Source organism: Empidonax traillii, unplaced genomic scaffold (assembly GCF_003031625.1).
Source record: "Empidonax traillii isolate 1590-97213 ecotype Southwest subspecies unplaced genomic scaffold, ASM303162v1 scaffold155:size2260171, whole genome shotgun sequence".
NCBI classification, from domain to species: domain Eukaryota; kingdom Metazoa; phylum Chordata; class Aves; order Passeriformes; family Tyrannidae; genus Empidonax; species Empidonax traillii.
Genome location: NW_020955348.1, coordinates 2,142,234 through 2,166,009, shown reverse-complemented (window position 1 = coordinate 2,166,009; position 23,776 = coordinate 2,142,234). Strand labels below are relative to the sequence as shown.

The 23,776-nt window shown below is 36.1% G+C and overlaps 1 protein-coding gene across 1 annotated transcript in view; it reads left to right on the top strand.

Moving 5' to 3' along the window:
• CACNA2D3 (calcium voltage-gated channel auxiliary subunit alpha2delta 3) overlaps window positions 1–23,776 on the top strand; it is a 247,363-nt gene that overhangs the window by 60,696 nt on the left and 162,891 nt on the right. The window lies entirely within an intron of this gene.

Genomic DNA, 23,776 nt, shown 5'->3' with positions numbered 1-23,776 from the left:
GCATTATGTAATCCTTCCCCTGTGAGACATCATTAAACAAGAAAATTTTCTCCTTTCTCCCAAAATACACATTAATAATGCAGTACTTTTTCAAACTAAAGATAGGTAGGTACTGTGGACAGTGACTGACTAGAGAAAGAGCAGATGTAGTACTCCATATTTTTAATTTATTTGTCTGAGGGAGGCATAGAGCCGGCAATTGGTAAGATTTTATAAAAAATTTATTTGCTTCTGTTGGTCTGTATAAAGAAATTTGCCCAGAACTAACTTTCCTTGTTATATAAGATGTGGAAATTTTGCAGTAGTGCAGAAACACCCTTTTCGATGAAGAAGTTCTAGTAGGCCTTGTATCTGTATGTGAAATAATTTCCTCCTACACTTTATCTTCTGCTAAACCAAGTTTTTGAACTATTTTAGGAAGCTTTCGTAATTTGAGATACCTGCCATGTTACGTGCAACAACCAACTCCTTGAAGTTCAATTTGAGCAAGTAATCAATTAATCTCAGTGTGCTACATGAAGGTTCTGTATTTTGTTGAAAAAAAAAAAACAAAAACAAAAAAAACCCGCAGTAGTTTTAATTGTAGCTTTTAACTCTGCTTCTCTTTTATAAAGTTCTGTTTGTTTTCTGTTCTCTCTTCTCTTGTGTACCTGAACTAAACCTCATCTATTAGCAATTAATGAGCAAGAGAAAATGGGAAATTGGTGACTTCTTTTTACTGGTCTTCTAAAAATGTTATGCTAATTACTGTCATTTTGTGGAGTAAAAATTACGTGCAACCTTTCTGTTTTCTGTTGGGTAAGAGGTTTTTATTCAGAGAATGTAGAGTACTGACTAATTGCAATCTGAAGATCTATTTTGCTCTTCAGATACTTTGCTAGTTCCTCTTATGTAACTTTACTCTCTAAAAGGAGAAAGTTCTTTCTTTTTTTTTTTTTTTTTTGTGATTTTATCAGGATGTGCCAGGAAAAATGTTATCTTTGAAAGAATGCAAGGATACCTTGGTATTTCTGCATTTTCTGAGGAGACCTGTAATACTTTTTGTGTGAATTGATGTTCGTAGAAATGCTGATAGCAATTTAGTCCACATAGATTTCTTAAATCCTTCTTTGTATTCATACTTATTTCTGAATGTTTTCATTCAGAGAATGAAACAAGTCAACTATAACCTGATTGTGAAATTACTGTTTTAATAGCTGCATGTTCAGATCAGAAATGTTTATAAACAGCAAACAAAAATTTTTCATCTTTCTTTTTTGAGTAATTTCTAGATGTTTGCACACACTTTTATCCATATTGAAATGGTCTGAGAATTTCAGCTACAGGCTTCAGAATTTACTCTTAATACTTTAGTCAGTTAAATCTTGTAGTGGTTCAGGATTTCCATGATCAAGTGATGTATGAAGAATTTTCATTAAGCAATATACAAATGTAAAGAAATAAAATTTAAACAAATTAAATAGAGCATATGAGCAATATGACTAAATCTAAAGCATCTTTGGAATTGCAATCAGTATTTCTGGCACCTTCTCGATCCTAACAACTTTATCTCTTTTCCAGTTTTATTTATGATTGTGTGACTGTTAGCTGTTTTATGAAAACACAGTGTTGTCCCACTGGGAGGGGGGCTTAAAAGTTAAAGTCTTAAGGCCAGTCCTTCTGCTCTTATTCAGTGGGATACTGTCTAATCAAAGTTGTTAAGTCCTCAAATGTTCCATGAGAACATTTTGCTTTATCTATCAAACACTGATGTCTAAGGAGATTCACAGAATCTCTCAGTAGGATGTGCCTCTGATGTGTTGCATTTTCTTATAAGATGAAGTTGGTTCCTCTCTTAAGAAGAGACCATGGGGAGACTCCTCTCTATCATAAGAAATCAGTAAGGAAGGAATTCTCTGAAACAGTCAGCTGAGTTATTTTCAGAAAACCATGTGTTGTATATCTTTCATGTGCAAATCCATGGCTATATCTGAGATAACAATACTCAGCACAGCTGTTGCAATAAGCAGCAGGACAGGTTTCCCTTGGGGAATATTTCTGCAAAGGCCTAGCGGGAAGAATCCTACCTTGTTTAGCAAGGACATGGTGTTTAGGGAGCAGCTTTTAGTTCATGTGCAATATTCTACATGGCTCTATAAAAATATTTAATGTATTAATACAGCCTTCTAAGTTGTGTATTAGAAAATATGCAGGGGAAAAAAAAATCAAATCACTTTGTCGTCTCTTCAGCCTGAAATGTTTCTGTATGGAAAATGTAAAAGATTTCCATATGTGTGCTTTAATGCATTAGAGCTTTCAATGTTTTTATAGGATTTGTTGTTCTAGAAAGAAAGACTCAAAATGCAATGGCCTACATATTCCTACATATTGGCAATTTCAGTGTGTCTAAAAATTATGTATCCTGTGCACTTCACGTTCACTGCTTTTGCATTACACCATCGTTATTCTCTCCAAAGCATTTTTTTTGTATTTATAAGTCACACCTTTGAACTGCTTAACAGGTTTTTTTAGTCACATTTTTTTGTTCTCTAATAATCAATGTATTGCCTTTTCATCTTTCTTATAATTTATATTTTTCCTTCATTTTGATACTGGGGTGGACAGTGATGGAAAAGGTAATAGCTCCTACTTGAGGTAAGTTATTAAGTTTCTGTTTACCTCAATTACCCTGTCAGCAAAGTACCAGTTCCAGTTATAAATTATCTAATGTTGGATAATATTAGGTATGTTATCATTAGTTGCAACAGAAGCATCTTCTCTTATAGAAAGGAAGAAATTCTTCATATAACTCTGAAGGCTTTACTAGTTTGTTGATGACAATCTTTAAAAATGAAGAGTGAAATAAACTTTCAGGATGGAAATATCAATTCATATTTTCTTCCTTTTCCCAAACCATTTATATCTCTGTAAAAGATAATATTAAAAACAAACAAACAAAAAATTCCCAACTATGTAAACAGGGATAGGAGCATTTTATTACATAGTATTGTAGATGTATTCTACCTGAAAATTGATTAAAAATCATCTTCCTTCTGATAAGGCATTAAATAAAAATTTTGTTGCAATGATTTTTAAAAGGAATAATATCATCCTGTTAAATCACCAGAGTAGCTTAAATGAGTCAATTGGGTTTTTGGGGGTGAAATCAGCTTGATTTTGTGTATGAGCTAGAGACTTATTACCATCAAAAAACTATTTAAAATTATCTTTTGGACTGTTTCCTTGAAAGAAGAAATGCTTTCATTTTACTGATTTTTTTTAATGAGTCTCTATCTCCCTCAGCAAAAAAACCCATTTCTCCATGTTTTCCTAATATCTTCTGCTACTTAAAATGTAAATCTAGTAGAAGCTGTTTTTATAACATACTATATTTTATTTACATGGCCAAGTCTCTAAGTTGGTAATGTTTATTTCCTTAAGGAGCTGATGCTCACACATTATAGATGAGTTTGTGTTGTTTACATAATTTTTCTCATTCACGAAACTTAGATTCAGTAAACTCGTGTAATTCATTCATGGCAACTCTGTCACATGAAATACCAGAAAGAGAACAATAATCTGCAAGAGTAAAGACATCTACACTGACATATAAAAGCCCAGATTTTTTACATGTAGCAGAAATAAATATTTAAAAAGAATAGTACAAGAAAGTGTTTGTTTACAATTATAGCTGAAATATAGTTGCAATAGTTTTATTTTTTAAGGTCCTTTTTCAGGAGAAAGCCTTTTAAGTCTCAAAAAATCTTTTTTGAGCTCAGTTGTAACAGAGTCGTGCTTTTACTCTATATTATTTCTTCTGCTATTATATCCAAATGTAGTACTAGAAACAAGCAAAATACCTTCGATATTTCATTAAGTACCTTATTCTAATTTAAAAGGATGAAAAGACATGAAGGGGGGACGCAGGCAGACAGATAGACTTGACTACAGGACAAGATTACCCCTCACGTTTGGTCCCAGAAAGTAGTACCACTAATTTCTTTTCTTAAATAACACAGTCCTAGTTCCTCCCTGTTGGAAAATTCCAGCAAGTAGCTAGTGGAAAGTTCAAGGAAGATTAATCTTGCAATTGTTGCTGAAATGCTGTAGCACATAAAAAAAATAAATTATAGTGAGATCAGAGATATTCCAAAGCTTCAAGCTCTGTCATGTTCTCAGTTGAAAACCATTTTAGTCGCTAATTGAAAATTAGTCAACTTTGAAGAGAAAGTGTCTACGTAAATATTATTTTACATATTTTGACATTTTACATATAGCAAGACTCTTCTCAGTATGTTGTAATATTGCAAAGGAAAATAATACAGTAAATCCAGTTGTATAAATGTATCAGGAAACACTTTAAACCCCTATTGACTCACAACAACTTCATGAATCTTATTTTCTTATGATCCTGTTTCTCCACTGGGCTAAAAAGACCCAGTGCCTCCGCATATTGCAGGTTTTTTTCTCTCCTCTGTTTCCCCACTGTTTTTGTGTGACTCTCAAGTTCTGTACCTCTACAAAGCCTGTCTACTCGCTGTTTTGGGGAAGCCCAAAATCATTTTTTCCATAACCATGATTCAGAGCAGAGTCTGAAATCACACTGAGATCAAGGGGAAATAAGTACGTATTTCAGTTTGGATACAGTCTTCTAGCATTCCTGTTTCATATGGGTTGATGCAGCATTTAGGTGGTCAAGGAAGATGTCAACTTTCTGACCTTTTATGACTTACATCATCCAGAAATAGACGTTCTGCTCCCTGGGCCTGAGAGCTCTTTGCTTCATGATATTGTACCAAATGCAAAATCTGGAAAAGAAAGCAATAGAATAATTTAATCAGTTGAACTATATCCCTCCCCCTTTGGTTTGTCTCTGAGTCTGAGAAGCATTTGCTTTCATAATTCTCTGGAATAGCTATATGTTATGGTAGATATATGCAAAACCAGAAGCACTAATCCCTCACTACGTAGTTAAGTCAAATGGAAACCAAAACCCCACCTAAAATTTCTTCACTTTCTAGAAACAAATCCAGCTAGAGAAAATCTGGGATAAAAATACCTCCATATTCAGTTACCTTGTTAGATATTCTGCAGCCTTTCACTTTCTGGGCAAGTAACAGGGAATAGAACTTCATCTGTCTGTGTTCCATTATCTGAGGCTTCTGGGTAGAATTAATTTTGTGTGGCACAGAAATATTTTCTTTATCCTTATGAACTATTACAACAAGGTAGAGATTTAAGGTGGTTTCTATCACTTCTAAAGTTTCAACTAGTGTGAATATAAAGTGTAACTGCAATAACATCTTTATTCCAACTGCTAAATGATTGTGATATAGAAAGACCTAACAGCTAATGCTGCCTGAGTCTGAATGGAACTTTTGAAATTACAATAGAAATAGTTCCATGACTTTTAAGTGTTTATACCTGATCTTACATCTGCTTCACTGGAAAAATTTCACAGTCTGGCAGGTCTCTGTATCTATATACAATACTTAAAATTATAATTGAATCCAGAGGGCAGCACCTAAAAATTTGCCGGATTTAGATTTGATTTCATAATAGTATATTATATTTGCAGACAGTAATAATCGGTTGGTAACTCCTTAGTTATGTGGGACTGTCATGCATACAGGATCAATAGTTATAGTACATTTAACAATATATGGCATTCTTAAGTATTTAAGAAAATACTTGGTCATTGCTGGTAAGAATTGGTCACCTGGTCACTAAAGCTCTTAATTTCAATCTGTCCATTTATATTAGAGATCTACAAAATAAATATTTATCTTTAATAGCTCTGCTTTTTTTTTTTTTTTTTCCAACTAGAAATCCATTTAGTCAGTTTATTTAGTTGTAAAAAAATCTACTGGTTTTGACTGCTGTATATGAAATGGAAGTCTGAGCTTTGGGCATATGTAAAATTGCCCAAACATTTAGATCCTGCTATGGGACAGGAAAGAATGCTTTCCTTACTCTCTTTTAACAAAGAAAGGTGAAAACATGACATGTTTTCAGTTCCTTTATCTGAAAACTATCCTAAAGAAATCAATAGATGCTGAAAACAGGCTACAAGAGAATGAGTGGCGGTGCTGTGGCCTTGCATTGGTGGCAAATCATCTTCTTTGTGTCTACTGTCCAAAAGGTTTCAAACCTTTTTACACATTTTTAACCAAGTCAGTAGCTGAGGAACCTGCTGATGTTGGCAACACAGAACATTAGTACAGCAAATTGAATGTCTCTTGTGCAATGTTGTCTGGATGTTATTAAATTGATTTTTTTTTTTTCTGAAAAGAGCGCTGTACTTTAGAGGTGGATGTTATTACTGCTCCACAAACACTATGCTTTATTACTGGTTATGTCAAGAACAAAAGGTGCTCCAGACACTTTATAGGCCTTTCAAACCATGGCATAACTTACTTTAATTACTTATCTTTTTATGCACCCCTGTAGTATGATGAAAGAGGGGGTATGAGATCAAACAGAAGTTTTTGATTTTGGGATAAAGAGAAGAGAAAAAAATCCTCTCAGAAATCCTGTAGTCCTAGTTTCCTGCCCCATCTGCAATTATTTTTTTTTTTGGAAAAAAGATTTTAAAAAGGTTTTATTATGCATTATTACTTCTCCCTTTTAAAGAGAAGATTAGGCTGGTAGGTTCCTGTTTCAGTGAATGTTTTTTTGGTCTAAAGTATCATAATACTGTCTACTAGTAGTAATAGTATTTTTACTTGTATTCTTCAATGTGACACCCAAAGTTATTAAGACCTCTTTTCTAGTCCAATTTCAATTTAGTTTGCCAGGGGGAAACTTTTTCTCCAGCGCTTAAAATCAAAAGATGGGGAGATGTTTTTTGTGAAGATAAGGTGAATTAAATATTATCCTCAGGTATATGTGGATTGCCAGAGGAAGGATTACTGCCTCTTGTGTACAGAGTCCTGTGGTTGGCTAGAATCATAAGGTGGCTAATGCTTTCTGATGTTTGAGGAATTTTATATGGAATGATAATTTATACACAATGTAAATGCATATCCAATGTGCCATTACCATGCTAACATTTGTCATATGATCAGAAATAGATACAGAAGTAAATTAGTGATGGGTCACACATAATACCTTATAAACAGCAGGCAGTGAAAATGGAGAATAATCCAAAATCTGAAATAGATTGTCCAAAGCACTCTTTGGAACTCATGAGTATCAGTAACACAAAAATAATTCCTTTTCCTTGTAAAAAAAAAAAGGAGTTAATTTTTATGTAGTATGTAGATAGAGTTCCAAAATTTAAGATAAACTATGTGTCCATAAAATGTCCCTAGATGACTACAAGTCACTATTTGCATGTCGTAATACTCCTTATCACTGAAATATGTGGCTGACAGCCATTGTTAACAAGAGAGACCAAAATGTTATAAGCAAATATCATAAGAAGCTGTTATATTATGGATTCTGTTTACTAATTCAAGAAAAATTAGTATATATAAAAAACGCCTCACCTGATATTTTACATGCTGTGAGGTCCTAATTTTCAAAAACTCTATTTTTGTGAAGTCATTATGCCAGAAGCAAGATGGTTAAAATAGGCATAGTAATTGCACAGATATGCCTATTTTGTTCCGTGGACAATGCCTGTTCTTGAGGTAGTGTTTTATGTGAAGAATTATGTCATCTGCTTGAGGAAACGGTGAGATCATTTATTTCTTGAAGTTCTTCAACAGCACGATAAAAACTGTATTTTAGGTTGTGTGGTTTAAACTGAGCAATGCTCCAATTATACTAAAAGCCAAGATTCAGTTCAGACTGCTTGTTTTTAATTACTTCTCTTTATAGTGTATGCATCTTAGACACAACAAACAGAAAAGAGATGTTGAAGGCTGTCAGAGCTGTTCTGTTTTAGGTAACTCTCTACAGTCTCTCTAAAATATCAGGAATGTGTATTGTCAATTGTGAGTCACCCACAGAAAGGTGACCATAGCTGCATATGTGAAACCCATTTGGTTGTATTTGACAATAAAGAGGTAATATAATCTTCCAATCAATTATTTTGGATTAGCAGCTTTAAAAAGCTGACCTTATGGTGTTTTAGGCCTGATATAGCTTTTAGAATATCCTGCAATAAAATTTTGAGTTTCTAATTATTTATTTAGTGTAAGGTGAATCAAACACAGTATTATGTAGTGAAGAAGCATTAATAGCAGTAAAGATTTTTTTATGACTTCCAAGATTGGCTTCAGTTCCATGCAGAAGTACAAGCAGAGGAGACAATACAGTTGTGAGACTTAAGAGGAAAATGGGTTATTGCATCTTTTCCTAACCACTAGGTCAGATCCATTGCTAGTTCTGGTGAGGTCTGGCAGTTCCACAGCCTGTAAGCAATTGGCAAGTACATTGGAAAACTATAGACCAGCACAAAATCCAACTGTTTTCAAAAATTTTCATCTGAGTTCTGAATTATATTTCTACCTTGTTTGTATGATCCATTCTTGGTTCATTCCTGTATCACTTTTCCTTTAATGAAATCTTCATATACTTCTATTTTGTATAACTCTCACTGAATTAAAATAAGCCATAGTGTGTTGTTTCGTTACACGCCGAGACTTTAACTTGTGCTGGATATTTACATTAAGTTGAGAAGGTTGGTAAATTGCATGTTTAAATATCGAATCTCAAGAGATGTTTGGAAAGGGAATGTTACAAAGGGAGGAAGTTAAATGTTTGGTATAGTATTCTCTTGCTGGCATCCCATTACATATAGTGAATGGTATTTCTTGCTCATTTTACTCTGAGAGGCCAAATTCTGCTGGTTTGGAAGTATAACAGACGTTGTTTATATGAAATTATTATTCATATATACCGTTTTCCCAGGGTACCTCTGTTATCCTTTGTGGTGTCTGGCTATAGAACAATTCCACAATGAATGCACATATATCAAGACAGTACAAGAGATTCATTCCATGCAGGGGCTCATATATGTCTAGCTTAGTATTCATTTCAGTGAAGCACTTACGTATGTGAATTATTACATCTCTGTAACCAAAGCAATGGATTCAGGCATACATTAAAGCCCTTTACTGAATTAAGAACTAAACAAGTTATCCAAACAATCCCATCTTTAGAACTCTGTTGTGGGTCTGCTGATTCTTTCGGAGTGGTTGACTCTGTAACTTTGTTAGTGGTTCTGCATTTTATAGAATACCCATTTAGAGCACACTGTTTGTTTATCTCCCTATATTTATACCTACTTTTCTAAACTGGCATAACAGCATTAACTGCATTCTGAGACTTCTGCAAAACATGGCAGTCTCTGTAGACTTAACTTTTGTGTTCTGTTCCCATGTGCAGACATCTGCTGCAAAACCGATAAAAACCTATTCTTTTCTGTGAGGTTCTAAATGCCATCATCCCATAATCCTCCCTACTGCCCCTGCCATAATTGTCCCTGTGCAGAGCTGACAGAATGAGATTTGCACATCTGAATAAATATGTTCTCTTGCTGTGGATAACATTGTGCACTGACTTCTGTTAAGATTTCAGTTCAGTCACAGAGATTTCCCCTTACGAGTTCTTGAAAGCCTTTTGCTGGATTTTAACACTGAGGCTGAGTTTAGTGCATTGTTAGAAGACAGAAGTCTTTATTCTGCCATCTTATGTCATTAGACATTCATATCTTGAAGAAACATGTAGGATTTTGAATCCTCTGGGACTTGTTATTGAAGAAAGCTTTAAAAATCCATTGTAGTAGTAAAGTGTATATGCCAATGGCTGCTGTTCAGCATGTTATTATGAAAATAGGAGCAGCTGTAAATACTTACAAAGCATTTTGAAATGTATGGTATATTGAGGTTCATAAAACAGAACACCTACAGAGCCTGGACAATTCAAGACAGAAGCCATTCAGGGTTTGTTTTTGTGGAAAATTGGTTCTCTCTCATTGTACTGTCCAGTTCCTTATCTCTTATGCTTCAATAGGATCTGGAAATACTCAGCAACTTCTAGTAACATTTTTATGTTCACATCACCTATTTTTAAAATAAGTGGAAACAAACTATCCTTTTTTGAGGAGAAACGTTGCCACAAACACCCTTGGAAAGAAGACTGCTCTCTGTTGTCAAGATGCCTAAATGAAAATTTGGAAGTTTGCATGAATGGAGACAGCAGACATATCTGCTAGGCAAGTTCCTGGGCATTCCTCTTGGCAAGAATAAAATATGATGGAATTTTAGAATACAGCAGTTTTTCCAAGAATATTTTATCAAATGTATTTTACATTTATACATTATTTTGCATCTATACATTCAGTATTTCAACCTCTGATGAGGAAGAATTCTTTAGGTTCTTAAAAATGTCTGAGGTAGTGTCAGGTATGGTCTCTTTCTGTACTTTTTAGTTGATTTATCATACAAGATACTAATATAACCATGAAGAATGTTTCCTAAGTATAAAAATTAATTTTGAAAATTAAGGGAAAAATTCCTCAGCAGTTTGTCTACTCTATTAATTTAATCTCCAAGAGTGAAATTTACTCAGTATACATTTATTGGGTTTGCTCTTACTGTGAAACAGAAAACGTTGAATTTCCCATAAAATGAGAGTTTTGTCTAAATACTGAAACATCTGTGGTAGGGATGGGTGAAAACTGTAAACATTTGCTTTGGCTAAGTTTGCATCACATTTAGGGGGTGAGTTTTTGTAAAATATTCACGCTATCAAGTTTTACAGGCACAGAAAATTCATGGGAGACGAATTTCATCCTCTGTGCAAAAATTACTCTGGTTAGATTATCTTTCTGTCCGTCTATTTCTTTTCACTTACAGTTGAAAAAAAGTCCCTCCTCGATTCACCAGTTTGAGGGAGCACCATCAGTATAACATTTTTGTTGTCGTAGTGCTGGCAGTTTTGAACAGAGACCACAGAACGTGGCTAGAGAGTAGGGATAGTCTGAGATTCCTGTTGTTTTCTAGTGTAGAATTTGAGTCTGATCCTATGGTTTATACTGTATTGGAAAGGCATAAACAGCCTACAACTCAGAAATTAATCTGGGTTTTTACTATGGCTAAGTTCTTTTCCCCTCATTCTCCCAATACCTCTGTTCTTGTGCTGTCATGTCAGTGCTAGTTTGCCTTTGTTCTGTGCCATGTTGGGAACACAGCCAGGGACAGTATCCTGCCATTGTGTGGCAGGGATTCGTGAGGATCTCAAAATCTCTCTTCAGAGCATCAGGGGAGTTGAGGGTGGTTTTAGGATGTTGTTTCTGTCTCCACTGGGTCTTTATTCGGGACATCCAGTATCCTAGCTGGGTGTACCTTGCTTTATTTACCAGAAAATCTGTGCTCTCAACTGTGCTGTCCCTGGAAGTCTGGCACGTGGGCAGCACACACTGTCTGAGATTTGATCAATAGAACAATACTCTGTGTTTCAGCTCTCCTAGAAGAATGTCTTTAGAAAATAGCTCTACTTAAAAAGATCAATACAAATTTTCTTCTCTGTCTCTTACACAGGAGAGAATATTTGCCAAGGCAAAAGATCCTGTTAGCTGCCTTGTGAAATTAGTTTTCCTTTTCTTTGCTGGAGGAAGTTTATGGCACTGTCTTGTGTGTTATTCAGTGCAGTCCTGTCAAAAGGAGAGGCTGTCTCCCTGACTTATCATGAATTTCATGATAAGTAGTACCCACAGTACTTATAAAGCAAATGGAACTGTTAAGAATTTTTTTTAGAAGGGTGACAGAACTTAGTCCACAGTGGAAGCTTAGCAGTATTGCTTACTAATGATTTTAACAGCAATGATAGTATAATTCTAATAACGGTCATGGTAATTTTTTAAAATATTTTGATTCATTTAAGCAACCAGAACCAAATTTGTGCAAAATATTCAAATGTGTACACAAATAGCATGAGAAAACTGTGAGTACAGAGGGTTTAGCACCATATCTGATAATACTGAATTTTTGGCTAAAAATTGTACTGGCTGACTAAGTACATTTTGACATATGGCACCCCATTTTGAAGCAAACTGTTTTATTTAGGCTGACCTAAATTCTCCTTAAAAGGCCACGTATGGAAACTAGTGATGAGCCAGACATCTGAGGATGCCTTTGTGGTACATCACATTTGTGCAATTTCAGACAGAAAAATGCACTTGGCTCTGAATTTGTGTGCAGCAAGAGTGACAACTAGCAAGGCATTCGATGAGTATAATTGGTGGGGCTTTCCTTATAGTTTTAACAGTGTTATATACAATATTCAGTTGTATTCAAAGGTGAAACTCAAAATGATGTCTTTGACTGTTGTGCTCTGCTTGCATTTTTTTCAAAATTCTCAAAATAAGAGTTTGTTTCATAATAAAATCCTTCCCCAAGTTAGTAGACATGGCTAGACCGAGGTCAGGCCATTTTTGGTGGCATAGCAGCAAGGATGTAGGGAATGTCTTCTTACCCCCCTGCCACTTCACAGCCTTCACAAAAGCAGCTCATGGTATCTCTTCTCCAGGGCAAAGAGATGACAGCCATTAATCACTGACAACCAGTCAGAACATACTTCTCAGTTGACAAATACTGAGCCTTTAAGGAAATTAGACAATTCCTTCCCTGAATCCCTCTGTCAGACTCCTCAATCCATCTAGGGAACTGTCTGATAAGTATTGTGCCACACCAACTTTTAGATATGCTCTTCTGTGCCAAAGGCTCACTTTCATAACTCCTAAATGTTATCTTTAAGGCTCTCTGCTTAGTAGGGCTGGACAGGGGCTGCACATGATATAAACCACCAGGGACTCTCAGGAAAAGGAAAGGAATCCAGCAGGAAAGTGCCCACACTGTGTGAAAAAACACAGCTGTTTTTGCCAAGGGACGGGGGTAGATCTTGAGTTCAGCTTTAAGCGATGGTAGTGTTGCCATCTGCCATGAATTTTTCAAGTTTCATTTTACTGGTTTTTGTTTTATTTCTGAGAGGTTTTTCCTGGTAGATGTCAATGGTGGAAGGTGGTCTTACTTGAACTGTGTTTTTGTGGAGACAGGAGGAGGAAAATGGCAGATGGACTTCGCATCCTGGCAAGGTTAAGACTGCCCTTCACATAAGAATAATATTATTGGCCCTTTCTATATAAATTCTGTGCAAGGTTTGTACAGTGACTCCTCCACCTCTAATTATACAGGTGCACAGTACTCCAGAATATTCTTGGGAGGAGAGCAGTTGACTATAATGTATGGAGTTTCATGGTAATTGTTTCTTTTTTTGCTGCAAGGGGCATGGGTAATCTTTGGTTTCTCTCAAGTGAAATGCTCATTGTGGCACCCTCTGGGAAGCCATGACCCTGAAATAGGGCTGAACTTCAGCGTAAAATTCAGTTGAAAACTTTATAGATTATTAATAAATTGTGGGGAAGAGACTTTATTAAGGACATTTTTAAATTTTGGAACCAAACTATTTATTTTCACTTATAAGGCGATGTGGTAATTTTGTACTGAACTGTTAATGCCATATTGTCTGTCCAAGAAATATATATGATGCAATGTAGCAGTGAAAAAGCATTTAAAAAGGCATATTCTCTATAAAATCATTAAAAATAAACAGAAAGTTGAGTCAGAAGGAATTTTGATAACTATTTCAGAATTCAGTGTTAATATGTTTTGTATTTTTTTATATTAATGTCACTTTTTTATAGGATACACATTTAAACAGATAATAAACTGTGAAATAACGTACAGACTTGGAGAAAAGAATCTAGATAACTTTCCTTCATTTAGTGAGAAATAGGTGAATGAATGGTTTAGTTATGGTTTGATTTGCTTCTTTTTAAATGTTGGAACATTTAATAGCCATAAGGGAATAGTAATATAGAGCAAGCCATATAGGTATGTTACAAACACTACTAAAGAACTTTGTCTTTTCTTCTTATGTACAGATTTAACCTTTCCAAAAGAAACTGGCTCAACAAAACATGCATCTTTTCCTCCGTTCTCCAAAGTGACTTATTAATGGGTTGTTGAGTGGCAAAAGAACCTGGTGCTCATTCCCACATTAATATTTAATTAAGTGCTAACAGCACTACAATATCTACACGATCCAGAGCTGCTCAGAGGAGCTGTGTCAGTACAAAGTGTACTTGCCCTCTGAGTGAGACTGGATTATGAAATTAGAAGCATAGATAAGATTACTGTGCCATCATAAGCAGATATCTTTGTGCTTTTATTTTGCTCAATTAATTCTGCTGATATTTGCTCTGTGGGCTCTGTGGGTTTAATCACCTGTGCAGTACTGCTCAGATTGTGATATGTTTCCCACTAGGGAAGTTTCTTTCATGGCCTGGCTTCTTGCAATAAGTTTTCTGAAACACTGTTCTGAAAAGAAATTTTTAAAAACTGTTTTATGCTGGGAACGTACGTCTCTAAATTCTGGAAGAGGTGCACAAAAAAATTAGTGAGATTTTAGAAGGACCTTTTGAAAAACACTGTAATTTTATAGATAGATGTTTACATTTATCCTCTGTGTTGATTGAATATAAACATAACTTATTACATGCTTTCTGAATGTGTAAAAGAGACTCAAGTATACGTACAGATTTGGACTAAGTTTTAAGTTGTGCTGTGCAAACTTTGCGGGTCTTTTTGTTGTTTTGGTTTATGTTATTTTGATTTTTGTTATTGTTGTTGGGTTTTCTTTTGGCTGTTCTTTGTTTCATTGGTTGCCTTTTTATCTTAAACTACACGATGCCTCTCTGGCTGATGGAAACACAGAATCCAAAGGCCTGGACTGTGAAAGTTTGTCATGCCCGGGAGAGATCTTGCACTGGAGCAATCTGTGAGATCTTGCAGTTTGATGCAACTGCCCTCATGGTCCTGGCTGCAGCACTTACTTGCCAAGAGAAATCTGTGCCTTTTTAGTAGTTATCCAGCAACCTGGACATCAGGTCCCTCAGGGACAGTCCCAGAAGCAGCACCCCTAGTGAGGTCACTGTAAATTTAAGCACCTTACCACCACTGAACCATTTTGAATACCAGCAACCAAAGCTGCAAACAGAGCTGGCAGAACTGGAGCCCTGCTGGCTCTTTGTGCCTGTGTTAGAAGCCCCTTGTCAATGGAAAATTAAATTATTCCTATGTTGCTGGAGTGCTCTTTACACGCTCTCAGTGTGGATTAAGTAGCTGATGTATTCTGTTCAAATAATGTGTCCCCTTGATGGCAGACACAAATAAGCAATTCTAGTGTTTCTTTGACACTTGTTTGTTGTCATAAGTAGCTGTAATGTTTTAGGAGTGTTGTACTGTGCTAATTACAAAAGTCGGCAAGATCCACGATACAAATAAAAATGTAAGAGAATCTGGACTGCCTAACAAAATGTAGGGCTTTAAACAGCCTAGAATCTTCCAAAATTGGACAGGGAATTGTCTCCCTTCAAGACAACTTGAGTTTTAATTTTTCTTACCCTGTGATTTATAAGTCTGTATCATAATCTCAGCACTAATTAAATAGAATCGAAGAGGTGCTAATATTTTATTGTAATTATCAATCCCACTGTATTTTGCCTGTCTGCACTGTATAAATTTCAGAAAAAAATGGAAGAAATTCTTTTATGTAAACATGTCACTGGCTGATCTCTTACATTTTTTCCTGCAGCTGCTGCAGTCTGTGCTGCTTGTATGATTTTCTGTGATAGTAGTGGCAGAAGCTGTTAATAAATTAGGCCCATAGCCTCTTGATGGCAATGTATTTCCTTCTTGAGTTCACAGGCTTTACAGAACATTTATGTCTCATTACAGCCAGTACAGCAGTTTATGCCCTAATAAATCAAGGGAGCTTTGCAGAGATGATCTTGACAGTAATGAATCTTTCTGTTGGCATTTCCACTTCACAGACACAAATAATGAAGCAAAACTGCCCCATCTGGCCACTCAGTAAGAGTCAAATCACAGTGGGAAGCTGTTTTCTCAAGCATGACAAAGGTCATTGTGTGCAGCAGGAGTGAGCGATAGCAGGTTGTGCTGTGAGTGACAGTGTAGAATGAAGCCATTTGTGAGCTTTTATCATTATAATTACATTTATTAGCTGTGCTGCCAAGATTCAACCCGCCCTTCCACCAAGTCTGTGTACTCTTGCATCAAAAGCTACCTTAACTGATTTCTGCAGATTGTTTGGAGAGCTGTTGGTTAGTTATTGCACATAAAATTGATTTAATCAGCTCAATCAGCCATTGAAGTGGTATTATTAAGGTCTCACACAGTAATAATTTTTAAATAATTTCTTCAAATTTACTGCCTTAAAAGAACAAAACCTGACAGAAATGCTGTATACTAGTTAGAAACTAATAGGTGCAGCAGGTTCTCTCTGCTTTAGGACATGCAGCAGAAATGCAGGACCTGTCATCTCAGATTGGCTGGTGGGTCCACCGAGCCTTCTGTCTGGCCTTTGGCTGTATGTGAACAGGTGATCCTTCCACCTGTTATGAAATTCTCAGTTCCTGGGACTTTGTTGATACACTGTTCACTTGTTAATAAAGTCCTTGTAGCAGAGAACTTGGATATGCACCAAGAATCTGTGAAGATTTTTCCAGGACCCTTCACAGGTCATCTTCCCCATTCTGGATGTGGAGCCATTCTGGCTCTACATAAACAGTACCACAGCATCTCTATTTTAAATCGTATTTCTCCAATTTTGATCTTTTCCTGCTTGGTAATACTGCTGTGTCTGATTTCTTCTTCTGGAAAGATAAAACACTTGCTCCTGTTTTGGTCTGGCATCTGTCCACTGCATCAAACAACTGAATTGTTTTTCTTCTGTTGGGAAGGAGTTCGGGACTGCTTTAATTTGTTAATTTTCTTTTATATTTTTTTTTCCCCACCTATTTCTTGCCCTCTTCCTTCCTTTTCTGTAGCATGTCAGTCCTGCACACGTGCTGTGGTAAGGAAAGGCTGGTGCAGCGTTCAACACTGCTGACATTCTGAACAGAGCCACTACGTGTCACTGAGGAGATGTCACCCTGTCCCCCACAGGGCTCAGTGCTCCTCGTGTTCTGTTTTGCATGCAGCAGACCTCAAAGGTCTGTAGGTGCACGCAGTCACTGCACTACCTTGGCAACATTTAAATTCTGAAATTTTATTGTTTCTGGAGGCATAAAGTCAGCAAACTAATGTCTATTCATATGTGGCAATTCTCCCTTCACCTACAGCACGTTTGTGCTGTAAAGCACCGGTGTATTTAAAGGCTGTGTATCGAGGCATCACTCATCCTTCTCAGGAGACAGGAATGCAGGTATCCATTCTCTGTTCAAAACACGGCACAGCAGGGTTTTTTATTTGGAAAATCAAAAGCTTTTTTTTCCAGTTGATATTTTACAAGGGTTATGTTGCAGATGGAGAATGCAATTGCCTGAGTACACCGATGTTTTTCCTTGTCTCTTCTGATACCGTCTCTGTTTGGGAAGTCTTTTCTGATTCAGGCTATCATCAAAATTCCTTTTTTTTTTCTTTTTTTGCCTAAAAAAAGTATTTTTTTTTCATTGTGGGTTTAGTTGTTTTTTTGTTTTGTTTTGGTTTTTTTTCCCAAAGACCTCCAACAATCATATTTGTATTCAGATTTATTCAAATTTATTCCAGAGCAAAGTAATTTTTTTGCAGGACAGAAGGAAAATTAAGTGCTGAAATTTCTTTATAGTGGCAGCATGCAAACTTTCCCGATTTATACAAGCAGTGAAAAGCTTCAGGCAACCTTCTTTACTCTTTAAGAACAAGAATCAAGTGTACAAATCCTAGGCTATTTGTATGCTTTTCCTGTTCTATCCCTCCTTTTTTTTTTTTTCTTTCTATACATGAACACTGACAAGTTGAAAGATTATACCTTTCAATTGCTGTCTTGACAGATATTTATCTGTGGCTGTTATTTTGTCTGTCTTGTGATGGGAGTCACTACAAAATTTCACTACTTTTGTGCCACCATCTGTGAAATGCAGGGAAGGAAAAATACTTCTACAGTTTTTGTGTCATAGTAACAATTTGATTGCTGATGTACAAGCTACCTTTTGTAGTGCAGTATCGCTTCAGTCTGTTTTTTCTGTGTTCTGGTTTCATTCGGTTTTATTCTCTGAGTGCTAATGTGCTGGCCTGTGTGAAGTGTATGGAATTAGTGATGCTTTCTTCATCAGCTGTGAAATAAGCTGGTTATGAAGTCTCTATGTAAATTCAGTTACTCTTTTTCTTAGTTCTTTCACTTTCAAAGTCGAAAGAAAAGATCAAAGAAAGTACATAAAATCAGTATTGCGTCAATTCCTTTGGCTTATATCTTTCCTGGCTTTCACCAAAGTATTACCATTTGCTGACTCCAGTTTTGAGTGAGAAATGTGTTTCTTTTATTTAAAAAAAATATGCACTGGTGCCTTAGAGAAAGACCATATTGTTAATGGTCTTAATATGGCTTTTAGATTTTACTGTCCCCAAAAATATTTCGAATCAAAGCAGTTTTTCTTTCTTATCCTTTTCCTCATCACATGTTGTATTTTATAGTCAGCCTAGTTTAACTCAGCTGATCTTTCTCCCACAATCACTGGTCTCGCTTCAGAGGTGAACGTATTTTTCTCTCTGTTATGATGTAGCAAGAATAAATTTGATTTCTGGAGATTTTGCTGGTTTAAGTCTGCACTTTTTATGCTTAGAGGGTTCTGCCAAGTGCCTGTGTCTGTTAGATGTAATAGAGATCTCCTTAGCTATCATTTCATTAGCAGCTTAAACCAATCTAAAACTATGGTGCCACTATTAAGTGTGATAGCACCTGCAGACACAGTCACTATCATGTGATCAGTAACATTATATGGTCATATAGTCTCCATTTTATTGTCAATAATGTTTTGTGTGCCTATTATGGTAAAAAAAACCCAAAACTACCTAAAAATTTTCTGCTCAGAGTGATCAGATGAAAAATGAAGCAAGAGAAAGAAACCAGATGGTTGATGGCAAGAACATAAGAGCACAACACTTTGGTTTAAAGGGGTGTTAAACTGAGCTTTCATGAGACAACTCGGCCAACTTAAAAACTGTCAGTGATGTGTGGGGCTTGGGAGAGCAGGGAAGGAGCAAGATGGGGGTGGGGAAGGAGAAAAAAGTTGCCTGTGGGTGCCCCCAGGAGCTGTGTGTCAGCAGCCAGAGCAGACTGGTGGCACTGCAGCCCTGGGGCCACTTGTTCAAGCCCAGCATTCTCCATCCCAGAACAGTCTGGGGTCAGGAAGGAGCACAGAGACAGGCAGCAAAAAAAAAAAAAAAAAAAAAAAGAGGTGGGGCAGCATGGTTTAGGTTGTGTAATAATAAAACAAAATGCTTTCAGTATAAATAACTTGATTATTACCACAAACTTCTCATGTTTGCTTCTTTCCGTGTTTATTACATGTATTATTTTTAGTTTTATGAGTAAAGTACATGTGTGAGGAAATATACAGCTTGGCAACACGGAAACAAGAAAATTAAAGCCATGTTATTATATGGTGAAGATTCTTCTAGTAGAAGTGATCCTGACTTCAGCTCGATCTTCCTTTTACTTGACTTGAATCACATTTCTTTGCAGTCACATTTGAGACCCAACTTTACCCATTTATAAACCTGGATTAATTAGTACACTTTTTGAGAAGGAGAACATTTAAAACCTTTAATATAGGATATAAAAGTTTGAAGAAATATAGCAGCTGAAGAGCATCTTGGTTTCCCGTACAAATAATGCATCAGAATTTGAGAGTCTGTTTAAGGTATAATGGATGTCCTTTATCTTTTAGATTATGTTGTTACTAATGGCAGTCTATGGTTTTGAAATGAGAAACTGTCTGCTGGTAAGGTCAATAATATTCATGTTGACTTAGGAAAATGATATGTGTGGCTGTTGCATTAAGATGGTTTATGCTGTAAGACCTGAAAGTAAAAATAGAATCCTTAATTTTTTTGATACTGAAAGATATATTTTCAGCCATGTTAAAAGAACTGTTTGGGAATTACCTAATGAAATAATTAAGAAATGGTAAAATTAGTCAAAGCTGACAGTGTTTGCAGGAGTATGTGAAAGATTTGCGTGGGAAGGAAACTCATTTAATTTAGATTATTTACTGTTGGGACGGGTTCTGTCCTGGCTGTTTTAAACTGAAAGCCTCTGATTCTAAACCAGGCAGAGCGTTGTCTGGACATCACACAAGTGTCATGTTTGCTCAGTCTTTCCTGCTAGAGATGTTTTGGTTTTATTAAATTAACAATTGTTAGTTAATAAATTAATAATTTGCTGGTTTACATCAAGACAGAAAGAGAGGGATCATGGGGAAATGTGTGCCTGGATATCCTTCATCTCTAAACTGAAGACCAGGAGGTATGCTCTCCAAGAAATATTTTCATCCTTTGTAGAAAGTGAAGGAACAATACCAACAGGGGTGATTAGGACATCCTCCTCAGGTTTCAGTTTATCAATTAGTGCACTTGGGATGTGACTAACTGCGTTTCTCTGCTCTTAATCAAGTGGAGGAGAAACATGAAATGCTATAGATCATTAAAGCTTTACTTGTCTCCTGTTTGTGTTCCATTCATAAGTGGATTGTGTACTTGCATTTTGTATATCTTGATTAACTCCTGTTTACTCATACATACCCTTTAAAAACTAATTTAACTTGATATACTCCTTCAAAGTAGTACAGAGCTTGCAGAGTAATAAAATACATATTTTAAAATTGAAGCATGATGCTTTAACTCTAACCCAGTAGAGTAGCACAGTTCTGACTGTTTCTTCCCTCTGAATGGTCTTTATCTCAGCCTGGTCTTCCAGGTAACTTCCTCAGTTGCTTTTCACTACCAATTTCCATCCTATTAACAACAAATATAATTGATCCTGATTATAGCATACTTGGGTTCCAGGGCTGATCCTCTTTCTAGGCTTACATACAGAACCTTCTGATTTAGGACGTGTGTTTAGCCTCGGTTGTAGGTGGTCAACTTGTCAGGAAGGTTAACTATTGTATTATCCCCAGATACAGTGACTTTACAAAATTCCTACTGGCAGACCAGCAAGATTTTCCACAGCTGACTGAGAATCATCTTTATACCTTAGAAGAGATATGTGAGATATGTCCCAAGGCACAACCAGGTGCATTCAAAACCAACTGTCAGTGTGCCAGTATGGTGCCCTCAGATATTAGGCCAATGAGTCACTCAAATCTGATTTTTCTGGGCTGTGTCTATTTGGTAACATGCCTCAAATGCTGCTGTGCAGTAGTAGGAAATGCTAGACTAGATTAACATACTAACTTCACTGTACGCTGGTTTCACGAGCCAAATTGCTTTTCAGTTCAAAGATAATATTTCCATTTAAATTAGGAGGATTTATACCATATGAGCTTCTGAAAGAGGTTTATACCATACTAATCTCTGTTATGAAATCTTAGTCCTAATATTTTAGTTGTTTTAAATATGCATTGGTTTAAGTGGGTCTTTATTAGCAGTATTTGTTCCAAGTTAGAAAGCGGATGTCTAACAAACCTCTCACTGTAAGAATGTTTGGAAATCTATGCAAAGGTTTTGACAACAGCAGTGTATTTTTGTATATCCTATTTAAAGTGCCTGCTGGCAGGAAAACCATTCTGTTCATCTTCAGGAGATCAGGATGTCAGCATTCCCTTAGCAACAAACACCCTGTTGAAAAGTGCAATTAAAACTTGCAGTGGTATAGCACAAGTTCTAAATATGGCTTGAGGACATTAGGTTAATCATACCAGATCATGGAGAAATTGCTGTGTGTTCAGAGCTGTGTGTTGGCAAGAGCTCTTCTTAATATATACTTACAATGTTCTTTACATTATGGCGTACTTAAGATACCTGAAAAACCACAGTAGCTTCAATCAATTTTACTTAAGAAAAATCAGTAATAGGTAGAGCGGTAATTGTAATTAAGCTAAGACCAAATAAAAAACAAACAAAGTTTTGGCTGTGACCACCAGCCAAAACTGTGAAGATGCCAGTGGGGGTAGAGAGCAGAAGGAAGCTGATTTCTAGCTCGGAAAGCCCCCATCTTTTTCAGTGGTTCTTGGTAGTAAAAACTATTTTTACGTGATGAGGTATCTTTGTCTGTGATCCAGAAAAGTTTACATCAGGAGGTCCACCTGCTATTTGTAGGTGTTTTAGGTATTATGCTTGCTGGTTTAGAGCAGATTTGATACTCTCAAGGCCTGCGGGTTTAGGTTTTGATCCTACCACCCTATTTTAACAAATTTCTGAGAGAATCCAAGTCATTTATTTCCCATTTCTGACTGGCCACGTGTTCTCTGAGCTGTCGTTTGAATATGACCTCAGACAGGTGAAGGATTTCTTGGATAAGTTGGCTGATCAGTAGAGCAATTCTGCAAAGACACCTGAAATATAAAGGAATAAAAAGGAGGATGATGCATGTCTTGCACTGTGGTATTCAGCTAGGAAAGTTTCCTTGGCAATTACTATTAGACAAAAATAGGAAGTTAGAAGAATATTCCTGAAAGCAAGCTTTCTGCCGAACTGATGCTCATAATCTCTAGTTCAAAGCATATATTCAAATAACACTGAGAAGTTAATACACTATGGCAAATACACTGCTTGCATATCAGATGGCTTACTGCTGCATCTAATTAGAACAGCTTTTTAAAATTTTATGTATTAATAAATTACTTTGCATGCATATTAAGATGTTAATGTTCATAGTTGATTTGATTTTCTGTTAGGTAACACTCATAAAGGATTTCTTTAATTGCTTAAAGGAGATGACTGTGCATCTCACCATTATTTAATTAAAGCATTAGTTTAATCAGTAGAAGTACAATTACTCCTGTTACCTATACAGACATGCTTTGTGTGGTTTTTTGCATCTATTCTCTTGCATGTTTTTTTTTTGATCCAACAATTTTTTACCAGACTTTTTTTTTTATGAGTTTTGTTTGCTTTTCATTTATAGACCTTCGTGATCATCGTGAGTGATGCATGCTAAAGTGAAAACTTAAGTTGAGCAATAAATAAGGGTATGTACATAAAAAAGATCATGCTAGAGCATAAACTTCGTTAGCCTTTCTTTTATGTGACCTTTAAATGGGTAATGTTTCCCTTGGGACTGAAGTGAAAATACTCAGAGATGCAGCCAAGGCAGGTCCTCTCAAGAATGTAAAAGTATCTGCAATAACAGATGTGCAAGTTCTGTCATTTCTCCTCCCACGTCAGAATATGTTGGAAACATTATTGGATTACTTCATATTAAATGAAAGCAGAGACTTGCCATCTCCTTTTCTTGTTAGCTCAGGTGAGCATTTGTAAAGTCACTGCACTTGGTAGAGAGCAAGACTCTTACAGCATTCTATTGATGTTTCTCTTTTTAAGGGGTACCCTCTCATCTTAAATAAGTTTGGGGAAAATTTTAGGCACAAAAAGTCTTGCACTTTAGCCAGTTTTTGTTATAAATCAGTAATTTGGCTACAATTTCTTTTGGATTACATCCTCTGTGAGAAACAGACATTTAATTGAACACTGAGACTAGCTGCAATCATAAAACAAAATAGAGAAGGAACCGGTGCCAGAGGCTTCAGACATAGTACACTGGTTGTGAAATAATACACATGAATACAGCATCCCTGTTGTATCAGATCTCTTCACATAAGAGCATTGTCTTTTACCTTCCATCTGTAAGGCTTATGAAGAAATGCCTAAATAGGGAAGTCCTCAAACTCTTTCCATTGTCCTCAAGTTTTGGAACTGAGGGTGCATACAGAAGTGCACTTGGAGATGTCAGGCTGCTGAAGTGCCACTGAGCAGTGTGAAGGTCTTAGACACGGCTGTTGAGC